Source organism: Ranitomeya variabilis, chromosome 8 (assembly GCF_051348905.1).
Source record: "Ranitomeya variabilis isolate aRanVar5 chromosome 8, aRanVar5.hap1, whole genome shotgun sequence".
NCBI lineage: Eukaryota > Metazoa > Chordata > Amphibia > Anura > Dendrobatidae > Ranitomeya > Ranitomeya variabilis.
Genome location: NC_135239.1, coordinates 20,898,012 through 20,914,027, shown reverse-complemented (window position 1 = coordinate 20,914,027; position 16,016 = coordinate 20,898,012). Strand labels below are relative to the sequence as shown.

Below are 16,016 nucleotides of genomic sequence, written 5' to 3'. Positions count from 1 at the left end.
AGCCCTGGGGACTAAGCTTCACCTGTGGGAAGCCATTCCAACCCTGCTGCAATTCCATCAGCCCCCAGCGGACCCCCCTTCTAAGCAGCGTCGGTCAACCACAGGTGGCATCACAAACATTTTCCATTTTTCACAAAATTCTGCTTCAAAGACTTTCCCTTTAACTTGGATGCCCAGTGCCACGGACCGGGTCACTGCCACCGTGACTACCTCTTTAATGACCACAGGACCCGACCCGAGTACCCCTAGGCCCTAGCAGGCGCTCCATCTGCATTTATGAATATGTCATAAGGATCTTAGTAATTCGACCGAAAGCCAATGACCCAAACAGAAGACAAGATGTTCTGAAGAAGCACAAGGTCACCAGAAGTTGAAACCAATGTCCTCATATACATATAGTCAAACTAAGTTCCATTTCCAAAAGGGAGAAATCAAAAACATCAAGACGTGTTGGCTAATATCAGTGGACAGGAAGAGTGAGGACGTTCCGGTAGACGGACTAGTGATGACGATATTTATAGACTGTTGATGCTGAAGAGAAGCAGATGAAGCTCGTTAAAATGATGGCAATAAATACATTTTTTTATTTAATCTAATTACCTCCAAAAACACTCTACAAATAAATCATTTCCTATTAACGAGCCCCGGGGGTCATTTACCGAAATTCATTAATAGTGCGCACAAATCTAAACGCACACACAACATTACAGAAATCACAACATGGGTCAGTGACTGCTCCAACACCTCCTGAATGCAGATTTGAGGTTCTTTCCAAATGCCAAACCTCATATTTACCCCCGGCGAGCCACAGGAACTTCCAACAAGGAGCCTGCAAGATCCAAAGGTCGTAAATTTGAAACGCTGAAGATGTGTTATTTGAACATGCCTTATTGCATGAATGCCGGGGTCTATCCGACACCCGGGAGCACAACAGCACAACTTTACAACCCTGCTCACAATGTTCGGTTTGTACAAAATCCCACAAGGTACACACGGATTCTCAATCGAATGGCATTATTTTTTGATCCCATCAAATCCCAAACCTCAATATCGCCTCAGCCCCCTCTCAAGCTGCATCTTGGATCTTACAAAAAAAAATAAGTCAGTACAGTGCAAACTGATGAATATTCATAGAAATGCAAAGTTCCAACCAATGTTTGTGACAGGGATTGAAATCTTGGCAAATAACGTAACGGTTTATTCCAAAAGTTATAAAAAAATAATAATTATTTACATTTTAAAGTTCATATTATGACTCTGAGTAAAGAGATAGAACTCTGGGCCTCCTGTAGTAATCAATAAAGTATAAGGGTTATCAGCTACGGGACAACCACTTCTGAAAGGCTAAACTGTGCATTATAGGATAAAAAAAGAACCATATACAGTCATGGCCGAAAGTGTTGGCACCCTTGAAATTGTTCCAGAAAAAGAAGTATTTCTCCCAGAAAATTATTGCGATTACTTGTTTTGTTATGTTTATTTCCTCTGTGTGTATTGGAGCAAGACAAAATAAAGGCAAATTGGATATAATTTCACACAAAACCCCAAAAATGTACAGGACAAAATTGTTGGCACCTTTCCAAAATTGTAGGTAAACATCTTTGTTTCCAGCATGTGATGCTCGTTCACACTCACCTGTGGAAAGTAACAGGTGTGGGCAATATGAAAATCACACCTGAAACCAGATTAAAAAAAGTTGACTCAATCTTTGCATTGTGTGTCTGTGTGTGCCACACTAAGCATGGAGAACAGAAAGAGGAGAAGAGAACTGTCTGAGGACTTGAGAACCAAAATTGTTGAAAGATATCAACAATCTCCAGGTTACAAGTCTGTCTCCAGAGATCTTGATGTTCCTTTGTCTACGGTGCACGATATAATCAAGATGTTTACAACCAATGGCACTGTAGCTAATTTCCCTGGACATGGGGACAACAGAGAAAAATGGATAAAAGGTTGCAACGCAGGTTAGTCCTGATTGTGGATGAGCCCCAACCAACTTTAAAAAAATTCAAGCTGTCCTGCAGGCTCAGGGGGCATCAGTGTCAGTGCGAACTATCCATTGATATTTGAATGAAATGTAAAGGACGGAGACTATTCTGACTCATGGATATGTAGAACGCAGTGGTGCCTGGATAGGCCTTTCTTTTGGGCGCTTCCGTATTGACCTGTACTCACGTTCATACCGATTTATCAGATAGCTTAACTCAGCCACGATCTCATGTAAGAAGACTCCAGGAAAAGAGGATTGCTTTAACCGAAATTCTTGTATTATGATGAAAGTAGCAGGTAAAAAGGAATATTCAACAGAGTACATGTAGAAGATGCATACAGATATGGTGATGATGACAAAATGGAGAATAAGGGCGTGAACAAACATACATCACAGGACTACAGTGAGAGAGTTGGGACAAAATACAGGGAAAAGCAAACTTCTGCCTAGAAAGAAGGATAGAACACAAGCAATGCAAACATTGAATGATTTCCCAAGTCGTGGGACATGACACTCCCCGTCTGAAATCCTTGGATTTCACGATGTCCGTAATTCTTCGAAGTCGTTCGAACCTGAAAAAACAAGAGGAAGAAAACATGCATGCAATAATAAAACATAAAAGATTTTTAAGTCCAACTTGTTGTTGTTGACCCGTAGATCACACTGAAAGATAAGTTCAAGTATATAAAACCCATCTTCAGATTGGGGAAGCCGCAAACATGCAAACTCTTCCACCAACCCAGAATCCAATGGGAATGTTAAAGGTTCAATCCAATGGAAAATGTCAACATTCAATAAACTGGGGAATGAGGAGGAATGCTCCCCGCCGTGAACAACGTCCAGGAGCATGTTCAGTTCATGTGATGTCCTCCTTTCGTAGAAGCAGCACGAGTTCAGTGACCGGGCGGAAGAAGGTTCGGGTAGAGCCCCCTTTTGTCACCTTAACTTCTACCTTACGAGTCTTTCCGTCCTCACTGGGTAGGACTTTGGTGATGAGTCCCATTGGCCAGTCATTACGATGAGCCTCTTTGTCCTTTAAGTGAACAAGGTCTCCTTCTTGGAGATTGGGACTGGGCGTCTGCCATTTGTGACGGTTTTGAAGCAAGTGTAAATATTTGGTCTTCCATCGATGCCAAAACACGTTAGCCAGGTGTTGTACTTGCCTCCACTGACGTCTGTAAATGTCCTTATTATCGAAGTTCCCAGGCGGAACTGTAGCAGCTCCAATCTTCTGTGTGAGAAGTGTGGCTGGAGAAACATCAGAACCCAAGTTGAGGTCCTTTAGGTTTGTGGCGTGGTCCTCAGATGGAAACGCGTTCATTACGTCTTGTACAACTTCAGCAATTTCTACTGCCAATACCGCAGCGCAAAGCTCGAGTCTGGGTACAGAGTGTGCAGGCTTTGGAGTTAATTTGGCTTTACCCAGGATGAAACCACAGTGTACCTTGTTAGTTCCTAAGGTCATCAGATAAGCTACTGCGGCTATGGCTTCTGTAGATGCGTCAGAGAAAATATGGACTTCTCTTCTGATTGCAGTCAAAGGTGATCTTGGAGAATAACAACGTGGGACTTGGAGTTGCTCTAAGAACTTCGGAGACTTCTTCCACGCCTCCCACCTTTGCTGTTTCTGAGTTGGGAGCGGGGTGTCCCAATCCGTGTTCTCGGCCGTAAGCTGTCTTAACAGTATCTTGCCTTGAATAGTGATGGGTGCTACAAACCCGAGAGGATCATAGATGCTATTTATGACAGATAGGACTCCTCGTTTGGTAAAGGGTTTGTCATAGGGTGACACTTGGAAAGTGAAGGTGTCCCGTTTGATATCCCACAGTAGGCCAAGGCTGCGCTGTGTTGGAGGAACATCGGAACCCAAGTTGAGGTCCTTTAGGTTTGTGGCATGGTCCTCAGATGGAAACGCGTTCATTACCTCTTGACTGTTAGAGATAATCTTGTGGAGTCTGAGGTTTGATGTGGATAGCATTTCCTGTGTTCTGGAGAGTAGGTCAATTGCATCTTCGCTTGTGGGCAAGGACTTGAGCCCATCGTCCACGTAGAAGTTCTTCTCTACAAATTGCCGAGCATCGGAACCGTACTCTCTCTCACCTTCCTGGGCTGTCCGTCTCAGTCCATAGATCGCCACAGCAGGTGAGGGACTGTTGCCGAAGACATGGACCTTCATCCGGTAGTCTATGACCTGATTGTTGACATTGTTGTCCTTGTGCCATAGGAACCTAAGATAGTTTCTGTTGTCTTCTTTCACAATGAAGCAATGAAACATCTGCTGAATGTCGGCCATTATGGCAACAGGTTCTTGTCTGAAGCGGATCAATACTCCAAGGAGGCTGTTGTTCAGGTTGGGCCCAGTTAGGAGCAGGTTATTGAGAGAGAGGCCTTCAAACTGAGCACTGGAGTCAAACACCACTCTGATCTGATTAGGCTTGCGAGGGTGATAGACACCAAAGGATGGAAGATACCAACATTCTTCTCCCTCCCTCAGTGGTGGCGCAGGTTCAGCATGATTTCTGTCAAAGATGTTCTGCATAAAGTCAATGAAATGCTTCTCCATCTCTGGTTTCCTCTTTAGGGTACGCTTTAAGGATGAGAACCTTGCAGTTGCTTGCTGCAGGTTGTTCGGCAACCTCACTCTTGGGAAACGAAAGGGTAAAGGAGCTACCCAACTGTTGGAGTCGTCTTGAACAAATTCTTTATCCATAACCTTTATAAATTCTTTATCTTCCCTTGTGGGTGCCAACTTGTTGTCATTACTTGTGGAATCGAACACTGATGACCCGAGGTTTTCTTCCCAGGACTGGAGTGTGTTCATGTTGTTGAAGGATTCCTGTTGCCACTTGGTGTTGCTCACTTTCTCTTTCACCCAGTAGTGATGTGGGCATGGTTGGAAATGGGTGCTGCGACCATTTGACAAGATGTGTGTCTTGTAAGAGGAGATGTTGTTAGGTCTCTTCATCTTGTGTATGCAAACATTGCCTATGATTACCCAGCCTAGATCTAAGCGTTGGGCAAATGGTGCATCGTGTGGTCCATTAATTTGCTGACGCACCTTGTGCAGCCGGAGGATGTCTCTGCCTAGCAGAATCAGGATATCTGCACTGTTGTTGAGGGCTGGTATCTTGTTTGCTATCCCCTTGAGATGTTGGTGATGAAGAGCAGCCTCTGGCGTTGGGATCTCTTCTCGATTGGATGGAATCTGGTTGCACTCGACCAGTGTAGGTAACGGTATCTCGACGGTGTTCTCGAGAGATGTCGCTGTAAGACCACTGGCCCTTCTCCCATAAACCTCTGTAACACCACTGCAGGTACCTAAGGTGTAAGGGTAGGCATTTCCCTTTAAGTTAAACATATCAAAGAGTTCTGACCTTGCAAGTGATCGGTTGCTCTGATCATCCAGAAGGACGTACACCTTCACGGCTTTCTCTGGGTGACCGTTGGGATATACGTTCACCAGGCAAATCTTCGCACAGGACTTGTCCCAGAGGTCTTCTCCGCAGACTTCTGTGCATGAAGAAGATATTGTGGTATGGCTTGCAGTTTGAGCTGCGTCCTCCCCGCCATGGCTCGTGGTGGGGGAAGGAGTAAGTGTAGAGTCAGGACGGAATGGGTGGAGTGCTTGTACGTGGTCCTCACTGTCACACTCCATGCACTTAATTGTAGTTTTACAGTCTTTAGCAAGGTGTTCAGTAGAAGCACAACATCTGTAGCATACCCCGAACTTCTTTAGAAGCTCCTTGCGTTCCTGGAGCGGTTTCTTCCTGAAGCCGATGCACTTTTTTAAGGGATGTGGCTTCTTGTGGATGGGACATTCACGATTTGGGTTCTCTATCTTTTCACCTTTGTTACTCTTGTCTGGGGGTGATGTTGGTAAGGGAAGAATATCCGTCTTCTTCACTGACACTGGACCCCTGCGGTTTCTGTCGTTCGAGCGTGCGCTGACGTATTTAGAAGGAGGTGAAGCTGAGCCACTGTATTCTTCGTAGGAAAAGCTTGGGTCGTTCTTGCGCTCTGCCACATCTTTTATAAGCTCACAGAAGTAGGAGAACGGAGGAAATGACACTTGATGGTCTTTCTTGTATTTTGACCCTAGTGTAGTCCACTTTTCTTGCACGTTGTACGGTAGCTTGGAGATAATGGGATTTACTCCACGAGCAGTGTCCAGATAGCTGAGGCCAGGTAGGTGGGTGTCTGCCTTGGCCAGATGGAGCTCTAACAGCAAGTCACTGAGCTCCAGGAACTTTGAACTGTCTTTGCTTGATATCTTTGGAAAACTCTGTAGACGCTTGAACAGTGCATCCTCTATGGCTTCTGGACTGCCAAAGTTTTTCTCTAGTCTTTTCCATGCAGCCATGAGACCAGCCATTGGATTACTGATATGTACAGACCTGAGTCTCTTGACACGCTCGGTGGATTGTGGTCCTAGCCATCTGATTAGCAGGTCCAGCTCTTCGGCAGCAGTGATGCCGAGGTCACTAGTTACGGTTCTAAAGGCATTTTTCCAACCTCTGTAATTTTCAGGTTGGTCGTCAAACCTTGTGAGACCGGTTTTAGTAAGTTCGCGGCGAATCATGTACCTTGCGAAGTCGGACATGTCTGTTCTTTCTGACTTAGGATGCACGAATGTGGGCTGAGCGGTGTTGTACATAGGAGTGGAGACGTCTTGGACTTGAAACGTGGGTAAGTATGGAGTGGCATATGCATTTAGTCCAGCAACCGGTTTGGTGGGTATAGTCTCTGCTACATGCGGAGCTGGCACTGTGCGGTTGTCGAGAGTATAATGACCTGCCGGTATATTGGGTTGCGTGTAGATAATAGCCTGTGGAGTTTGATGAGATGCAGGGTCTTGGCGCATACTGGAATACGAAGGAAGTTCAAGTTTGGGAGCATTGTACTGACCTTGAGTGTAGGGTTCTGTAAGTTGATCGGCATCCTGGTGTCCTGGAGAAGCATGAACGCCATCAGAAGTGTTAGTGATGATCTGCGGTTCGCCATTTTGGCTTAGCACGTAGTCTCTTGTGCGTTCAATAGGGTCCTCCGCCTCCACTTCACACAAACTGATGCTGTCTCTTTGACTCCCACTGATAGCTCGCTCCAGGATCCTTAACTCCGCCATGGCTGTTGCGTGCTCACATTCCTTCTCCAGAGCTTCCTTGCGTGCTGCATCCGCATCCATTTCTGCTCTCTTTTGTGCTGTGGCTGCATCCATTTCTGCTCTCTTTTGTGCAAAGGCTGCTTGTATCTTAGACGTTTCTGCCTTAGCACGTGCCCTTATAAGCTGCTGGCTGAGAGTGGAATATTTTGATGAACTTGACCCAGATGAGCGTTTTGAGTGCTTAGACGATTTGGATGAGCGAGATGATGCATCTGGTGTCCGTGCAATTTTAGCCTCTATCTTGGTTTTAATGTCACGTACGGTGCAGTCCCTTTCAGAATTAAGCTGCTGGAAACTTTGCAATTCTTTTAAAGTCTCTGGCAAATTCAGTTTCTTCAGGAGAATAATGTATTGGTCAGTCTTCTCCATATACCTTTGGTATGCTGTGCATAATTGTTCTAGGGCTCCCTCAAGTGGTAACTCATGAGAAGCAGGCCTTGATACAGTGTCTATGTGACTCAGCACTTTCTCCCACAGTGAAGACACATCACTATATACAACACATTTTTCAGTCTCTAAATTCTCCATGACTTTCCATGTAGGTTTAACTGTACGTTTTCCCCTTTCACTAGCTGGTGGATGGGGATCTGGGTCTCTTTCCTGTGTTTGTAAGTCTGGTAGGGACATTGTATACCTCGCTTCAGACATGATTTGCTTGCAGGCAGGAAGAGTGGATGATGAGGGTTATACTTCTCACTGTTTATCTGCAGTGTGTGCTTCTATGCACGCTGGGGCCTGGCTGGGAACTGGGTTACTGTGTATCTGGGAAATGTCCTTTTCCACTGAGGTTCAGCACAGACCTTGAGTTACTGTCTCTGAAGGCAGGCTATTCCTTTTTACTATTCTGACTCATGGATATGTAGAACGCAGTGGTGCCTGGATAGGCCTTTCTTTTGGGCGCTTCCGTATTGACCTGTACTCACGTTCATACCGATTTATCAGATAGCTTAACTCAGCCACGATCTCATGTAAGAAGACTCCAGGAAAAGAGGATTGCTTTAACCGAAATTCTTGTATTATGATGAAAGTAGCAGGTAAAAAGGAATATTCAACAGAGTACATGTAGAAGATGCATACAGATATGGTGATGATGACAAAATGGAGAATAAGGGCGTGAACAAACATACATCACAGGACTACAGTGAGAGAGTTGGGACAAAATACAGGGAAAAGCAAACTTCTGCCTAGAAAGAAGGATAGAACACAAGCAATGCAAACATTGAATGATTTCCCAAGTCGTGGGACATGACAGAGACCCAGGAGGACCCCACTGCTGACACAGAGACACAAAAAAGCTGGATTGTAGTTTGCCAAAATGTACATGAGTAAACTAAAATCCTTCTAGGAAAGCGTCTTGTGAACAGAGGAGACCAAGACACAGCTTTTTGGTAAAGCACATCATTCTACTGTTTACTGAAAAGGGAATGAAGCCAACAAAGAAAAGAATACAGTACCTACAGTCAAATATGGTGGAGATTCAAACTTGTTGAGGTTATTTCGCTGCCTCTGACACTGGGTGCTTTGACTGCATGGAAGGAAACATGAAATTGGAAGATTACCAAAGGAATTTGGGTCAGAATGTAGTGCCCAGTGTCATAAAGCTGGGTTTGTGTCCTAGGTCATGGGTCCAGCAGGATAATAACCCCAAACATACTTCAAGAAACACCAAGAAATGGACGGAAACAAAGCCCTGGAGAGCTCTGAGGTGGCCAGTAATGAGTTCAGATCTAAATCCCATATTCTTGTACATAGGAGACGTATTATAGTAGTTATATTCTTGTACACAGGTGGCAGTATTATTGCAGTTATATTCTTGTACATTTGGGGCAGTATTATAATAGTTATATTCTCATACATAGGGGCAGTATTATAGTAGTTATATTCTTGTACATAGGGGGCAGTATTATAATAGTTATATTCTTGTACATGGGGCAGTATTATAGTAGTTATATTCTTGTATATAGGAGCAGTATTATAGCAGTTATATTCTTGTACATAGGGGCAGTATTATAGTAGTTATATTCTTGTATATAGGAGCAGTATTATAGCAGTTATATTGTACATAGGGGCAGTATTATTGCAGTTATATTCTTGTACATAGGGGGCAGTATTATAGTAGTTATATTCTTGTACATAGGGGCAGTATTATAGTAGTTATATTCTTGTACATAGGGGCAGTATTATAGCAGTTATATTCTTGTACATAGGAGCAGTATTATAGTACCGTATTTTCCGGCGTATAAGACGACTGGGCGTATAAGACGACCCCCCAACTTTACCAGTTAAAAAATAAAATCTTCTTAAAAGTTGGGGGTCTTCTTATACACCGTATGTCGTCTTATAGGGCCGGTGAATATGTGCCTTTTGGGGGGGGGGGGGGAGTGATCCTGATGAGGACGAGGGGGCGTCTCACAGGAAAGTGAGTATCCCCCATTACCTTATCATAGCGCTGCAGCGTGGGGTCTCTGTGCTGGGAGCGGCGGCTGCTGTGCTGTGGCGGCTCCTCTTCTGCAGTGTGGGGCCTCTGGTGCTGTGGGGCAGTGGCGGCGGCGTATCTTCATGCAGTCGGGGCTCCTCCGGCATCTCAGCCTGGAAGCCCCGCCGGCAACTCCATCGGTACAATGCGGTCAGGTGGCCTCCGGGAAAATGGCCGCTGCTCAGATTCAGATCTCGTCCCGAGATCTCGGGAGACGAGATCTGAATCTGAGCAGCGGCCATTTTCCCGGAGGCAGCTCAATAGGTGCGATGCGGTGGCCCGGCCGCTGGGGGCTGTGCATGCTCAGATTCAGATCTCGTCCCGAAATCTCGGGACACGAGATCTGAATCTAAGCAGCGGCCATTTTCCCGGAGGCCAGCGCATTACACCGATAGAGTTGCCGGCGGGGCTTCTAGGCTTTGAGATGCCGGAGGAGCCCCGACTGCATGAAGATACGCCACCGCTGCCACCGCCCCACAGCACCAGAGGCCCCACACTGCAGAAGAGGAGCCGCCACAGCACAGCACAGCACAGCAGCCGCCGCTCCCAGCACAGAGACCCCACGCTGCAGCGCTATGATAAGGTAATGGGGGATACTCACTTTCCTGTGAGACGCCCCCTCGTCGTCATCAGGATCACTCCCCCCCCCACCCACCATATACACCCGGCGTACAAGGCGATTCCCGGCGTACAAGACGACCCCCGACTTTTAAGAAGATTTTCAGGGGTTAAAAAGTCGTCTTGTACGCCGGAAAATACGGTAGTTATATTCTTGTATATAGGGGCAGTATTATAGTAGTAATATTCTTGTATATAGGGGCAGTATTACAGTAGTTATATTCTTGTACAAAGGAGCAGTACTATAGTAGTTATATTCTTTTATATAGGAGCAGTATTATAGTAGTTATATTCTTGTATATAGGAGCAGTATTATAGTAGTTATATTCTTGTACATAGGGGCAGTGTTATAGTAGTTATATTCTTGTATATAGGAGCAGTATTATAGTAGTTATATTCTTGTACATAGGGGCAGTATTATAGTAGTTATACTATTGTACATAGGGGGCAGTATTATAGTAGTAATATTCTTGTACATAGGGGCAGTATTATAGCAGTTATATTCTTGTACATAGGAGCAGTATTATAGTAGCTATATTCTTGCACATAGAGGCAGTATTATAGTAGTTATATTCTTGTACATAGGGACAGTATTATAGTAGTTATATTCTTGTACATAGGGGGCAGTATTATAGTAGTTATACTCTTGTACATAGGGGGCAGTATTATAGTAGTTATATTCTTGTACATAGGGGGCAGTATTATAGTAGTAATATTCTTGTACATAGGGGCAGTATTATAGTAGTTATATTCTTGTACATAGGGACAGTATTATAGTAGTTATATTCTTGTACATAGGGGGCAGTATTATAGTAGTTATATTCTTGTACATAGGGGGCAGTATTATAGTAGTTATATTCTTGTACATAGGAGCAGTATTATAGTAGTTATATTCTTGTACATAGGAGCAGTATTATAATAGTTATATACTTGTACATAGGAGCAGTAGTATAGTAGTTATATTCTTGTACATAGGAGCAGTATTATAGTGGTTATATTCTTGTACATAGGGGGCAGTATTATAGTAGTTATATTCTTGTACATAGGGGCAGTATTATAGTAGTTATATTCTTGTTCATAGGAGCAGTATTATAGTAGTTATATTCTTGCATATAGAGGCAGTATTATAGTAGTAATATGATTAAATAAAGTGGGTACCGTTGTGGTAGCATACCAGATGGATTTCAGCTGTAATGTGGTTGTGGACTATTTGCTATTATAGTAGTGCATACTACATTGGTCAGAAGTCTTGAACGTTTTCATTTTTAGAACTGGTGTCACAGCAGAATTATGATTAAAGGAATTTCAAGCCGAAACTTAGGATATTACACAAGCGACTGGGTTTATTTTCACACTTTATATGATACCTTTCGTTCTTTTTTTTTTTTACACTTTCGTAAATGCGCTTGTAACTAGCTCTGTATATTGCAGGGAAATGTTGGTTTCTCATATGTTTTACTTAAAAGGTCTAGAAGCCACACGTTAATCACCAGGCCAGTACACTGGTTGCTTTTGTGGTCAAGTAATATGCAGCAGAGGGTGATATGAGGCTTAATATAACCTCTTTCACAAATAAGAATATGTGTACTTAAGATTTAATTTCCTTTTGGAAATACGCACATGATACTTTTGCAAAGAAGTGGAACTTTGGTGGAAATTGTTCTGGGTTTACAAGAAAGTTTTGTCTGATACTTTTTCTTTTTTATGCATTTATAATGTAGTATGGGGTCGATCTCCAGCACAACGATGGGACTCAGTGGTCACATTGTTAGTTCTCAAACATATAAGGGTTCAGTCTTGGAGGCTTTCACCCCAAAGTTAAAGAAAACCACAGGTATCAGATGGTGGGGGACAAGATATGAGTGATTAAAGGGATCATGTCTCATGATTTCAGAGGGTTACATGGCTGGAAGTGCGGCCGGGAAGAGGTAACTGGTCCAAGCAGTATGGGCCCACAGGCTTCTCCACGCCACCTCAGCCAGATTGACAGGTCGTCTGTCCCTATGGACTTGTTCACATGAGTGCATTTTTCGGTCGGCTGCTGTATATGTAACACAGACAGCACTCGGACCAATGTAATTCAATAAGGCAGTGCAGATGAGCAATTTTTTTTACCGGCTGAATTTGCTTCTGAATAAAATTGCAGCATGCCCCAGCTTCTTCCATGAATCGGATGAGGCTCGCCAATTCAAGTTTATGGGTGCGGTAAAAAATAATCAGATGCCACATGGAGCCGCAGTGTAGTATGTGGTATGTATGGCTACATTGTAATTCTGTAGGATAAGAAACTGTAAATGGCCGTGTAAATGATTAATAGCTGCTGTAAAAACAGACTGCACAGTGATGACAAGCAAGAAAAAAACTTCCCAGATTTCTGGATGAAACTCGATCACGCACTGTTATGGGGATCTGTGATGACGCACTGTTATGGGGGATCTGTGGATGATGCACTGTTATGGGGGATCTGTGGATGACGCACTGTTATGGGGGATCTGTGGATGACGCACTGTTATGGGGGATCTGTGGATGATGCTCTGTTATGGGGGATCTGTGGATGACACACTGTTATGGGGGATCTGAGGATGACGCACTGTTATGGGGGATCTGTGGATGATGCACTGTTATGGGGGATCTGTGGATGACACACTGTTATGGGGGATCTGTGGATGATGCACTGTTATGGGGGATCTGAGGATGACGCACTGTTATGGGGGATCTGTGGATGACACACTGTTATGGGGGATCTGTGGATGATGCACTGTTATGGGGGATCTGTGGATGATGCACTGTTATGGGGGATCTGTGGATGACGCACTGTTATGGGGGATCTGTGGATGACGCACTGTTATGGGGGATCTGTGGATGACGCACTGTTATGGGGGATCTGTAGATGATGCTCTGTTATGGGGGATCTGTGGATGACGCTCTGTTATGGGGGATCTGTGGATGACACACTGTTATGGGGGATCTGAGGATGACGCACTGTTATGGGGGATCTGTGGATGACGCACTGTTATTGGGGATCTGTGGATGACGCTCTGTTATGGTGGATCTGTGGATGATGTACTATTATGGGGGATCTGTGGATGACGCACTGTTATGGGGGATCTGTAGATGATGCTCTGTTATGGGGGATCTGTGGATGACACACTGTTATGGGGGATCTGAGGATGACGCACTGTTATGGGGGATCTGTGGATGATGCACTGTTATGGGGGATCTGTGGATGACACACTGTTATGGGGGATCTGTGGATGATGCACTGTTATGGGGGATCTGAGGATGACGCACTGTTATGGGGGATCTGTGGATGACACACTGTTATGGGGGATCTGTGGATGATGCACTGTTATGGGGGATCTGTGGATGATGCACTGTTATGGGGGATCTGTGGATGACGCACTGTTATGGGGGATCTGTGGATGACGCACTGTTATGGGGGATCTGTGGATGACGCACTGTTATGGGGGATCTGTAGATGATGCTCTGTTATGGGGGATCTGTGGATGACGCTCTGTTATGGGGGATCTGTGGATGACACACTGTTATGGGGGATCTGAGGATGACGCACTGTTATGGGGGATCTGTGGATGACGCACTGTTATTGGGGATCTGTGGATGACGCTCTGTTATGGTGGATCTGTGGATGATGTACTATTATGGGGGATCTGTGGATGACGCACTGTTATGGGGGATCTATGGATGATGCACTATTATGGGGGATCTGTGGATGACGCACTGTTATGGGGGATCTGTGGATGATGTGTGGCACCCCAGGAGTTCGGGTACCACAGTAGTGCTGCCTTCCTCTCGGGGAGGGTAGTGCTATGCCTGGAGACAAGTGAGATTCCCTTTGGTAGGTTATCACACACACAACACCTTCGAAATCCAGGCCAGGAGGGGGGGAGCTCAAAACCCTGTTTTAGGGCAGCTTCCCTGGATAAAGATCCTGTTTGGAGGAGGAGCTAGTTAGTTGGTCCCAGGAGACCAGTCAGTTCAGTTGGTACAGACAGTCTGTGAGCGAGGACAGACAGGAAAGGAGCAGAGGAGAGATTCAGGGCTCAAGGAGGCTACAAGTGGGCCTCTGAGGAGCCAAAGCGCAGAAACCGGGTATCGGGAGCCCGAGGCTGTGGGGAGCTGCAAGCCCCATAGCAGAACCGAAGGGCATAGGATTACACAGACATTGCCCAAATTAAGCCTGTGGTACAGCAGCATCCTGGAGCCTGGAGACCCCAGAAGGAACAGCTCAAGCTGCCTACCATACAGGTACCTGTCCTTGGACAGGAGAGAGAACTGAAAGAATTAGGAACTTGTTTAGAACACTTCAGGCAGCAAGGGACTTTAGCAAGCACAGAGTGGAAGGCTCCTAACCTGACTTGCCAAGGGGATTCCGCTTGTTTCCGGGCTGCCTGGACTCCTATGTACCTGTTGCCGGTGCCCTGGACTGCGGCCTGCCAACTACAGTAAACCAGGTAAAGACTTACAACTTGTGTTCTTTACTCATTTACCGGCAACCGTCATCACCACCATACACCTTAGGACCCCTGGGGTCCCCGCTTCACCTGTGGGAAGTGTACCATCAGTGCTGCAATAACATCCCCCAGAGGACCCCTTTAACGCAGCTCTCGGTCACACTATTGACCCAACACCACAGGTGGCATCACGACAGACTTATAAACACTTTTCCCGTAAAAGACCGTCCCCTTTATTGGGCGCCCAGGGCCACGGACCGGGTCACAGCCACTGTGACTTCCCCTTTAATACCGAACCCGGTACCGAGTACCCCGCTGCCCTGGTGGGTGACTCAGATGCACTGCTATGGAGGGTCTGTGGATGACACACTGTTATAGGAGATCTCTGGATGATGCACCCTTATGGGGGATCTGTGGATGATGCACTGTTATGGGGGATCTGTGGATGATGCACTGTTATGGGGGATCTGTGGATGATGCACTGTTATTGGGAATCTGTGGATGACGCACTGTTATGGGGGATCTGTGGATGACACACTGTTATGGGGGATCTGTGGATGATGCACTGTTATGGGGGATCTGTGGATGGTATACTGTTATGGGGATCTGTGGATGATGCACTGTTATGGGGGATCTGTGGATGACGCACTGTTATGGGGGATCTGCCATATCCTATCAGCCATATCCTCCTTCTTCTCTCGCTTCCTCAAACTTAATGTGGACAAATCTGAACTCATCATCTTTCCTCCATCTCATAGATCTTCCTTACCTGAGCTATCTATCACAATCAATGACATCATGCTTTCCCCCGTACCCGAAGTCCGCTGCCTCGGAGTAACCTTCGACTCTGCCCTGTCCTTCAAACCGCACATCCAAGCTCTTTCCACCTCCTGTCGCCTCCAGCTCAAAAATATCTCCAGAATCCGTCCTTTCCTCAACCGTCAATCTACTAAAATGCTTGTGCATGCCCTCGTCATCTCCCGCCTTGACTACTGCAACATCCTTTTCTGTGGCCTCCCTGCTAACACCCTTGCACCTCTCCAGTCCATCCTTAACTCTGCTGCCTCTGCTACTCCTCCGCTTGTCCCCTCTGCAAATCTCCTCACTGGCTCCCATTCCCTCAGCGTATCCAGTTCAAACTACTAATACTGACCTACAAAGCCATCCATAACCTGTCTCCTCCATACATCTCTGAACTAATCTCCCGATATCTTCCCTCACGTAATCTCCGGTCCTCCCAAGACCTCCTTCAATCCCCCACACTTATTCGCTCCTCATCCAACCGCCTCCAAGACTTCT

General features: G+C 45.6%; 1 protein-coding gene across 4 annotated transcripts in view; it reads right to left on the bottom strand.

The window, feature by feature from the left end:
- LOC143787805 (FRAS1-related extracellular matrix protein 1-like) overlaps positions 1–16,016 on the bottom strand; it is a 146,009-nt gene that overhangs the window by 40,373 nt on the left and 89,620 nt on the right. The gene's annotated exons all lie outside the window — the stretch shown is intronic.